This window comes from Antrostomus carolinensis, unplaced genomic scaffold, assembly GCF_000700745.2.
Source record: "Antrostomus carolinensis isolate BGI_N321 unplaced genomic scaffold, ASM70074v2 scaffold42570, whole genome shotgun sequence".
Taxonomy (NCBI): Eukaryota; Metazoa; Chordata; class Aves; order Caprimulgiformes; family Caprimulgidae; genus Antrostomus; species Antrostomus carolinensis.
This window is the reverse complement of record NW_010287222.1, coordinates 3,428-3,743: the sequence shown is the minus strand read 5'-3', so window position 1 is coordinate 3,743 and position 316 is coordinate 3,428. Positions and strand designations below refer to the sequence as shown.

General features: G+C 56.0%; 1 protein-coding gene across 1 annotated transcript in view; it reads right to left on the bottom strand.

Moving 5' to 3' along the window:
* The window catches only part of TFAP4 (transcription factor AP-4), a gene marked incomplete at both ends in the record, with an annotated part of 3,997 nt that overhangs the window by 258 nt on the left and 3,423 nt on the right, over nt 1-316 (bottom strand). The window lies entirely within an intron of this gene.

Genomic DNA, 316 nt, shown 5'->3' with positions numbered 1-316 from the left:
CAGCGTGCTTGTTTACTGAGCCCAAATTCCTTCCAGAGCCCATAAAAACTGAAGCAGAAGCTCAGCTGCTCCAGTTCACCCATCCCAGTTGGATGGGAGAGGACACCAGCTGAAAGCTGCCATCTCCTTAGCTTTGGCACCTGAAGGATTCCCCATATCCCAAAGGGGAAAGGATTTGGGCTTTTAAGTTGGCAGAGACAAGTGCCAGCCCTCCCATCGCCCCGACCTGCAGGGCTGGGAACACGCTGCACCCTTCGGAGAGCCTCGTTAGAACAGCGGATGGGAAGAGCCGCCCAAGCAGGAGGCTACGGAGAGT